Here is a 348-nt window from a genome sequence, read left to right as displayed (position 1 = left end):
TCTCGTAATGTCTTTTTTCTCAAAATAAAAATTTTTTAATCTGCAGCCCGGCCCCTTTTACTACGTTGTAAACATGCACTCAAAATAAGACAATAAAATTGCTTTTTTAAATTCTAAATATAAAATGTCTTGTTTCCATTTGCAATGCGTTTCACTTACCTCCTTATTTGGGAAAAATCTACTTATTTTAAGAAAAAAATGACTTAAGATTTCTATTTTTTGCAGTGTATCCTGGAAGTTTCATTCACTCGCCTCCATTGCCTCGGCTTGTTAACTAGTGTTGCACCGATACCGATACCAGTATCGGACGGGCCCCCGATACTGCCCTAAAATGGTGGTATCGGTATC

This window comes from Cyprinodon variegatus, unplaced genomic scaffold, assembly GCF_000732505.1.
Source record: "Cyprinodon variegatus isolate N-32 unplaced genomic scaffold, C_variegatus-1.0 Scaffold95, whole genome shotgun sequence".
NCBI lineage: Eukaryota > Metazoa > Chordata > Actinopteri > Cyprinodontiformes > Cyprinodontidae > Cyprinodon > Cyprinodon variegatus.
Note: the sequence above shows the minus strand (reverse complement) of the source record.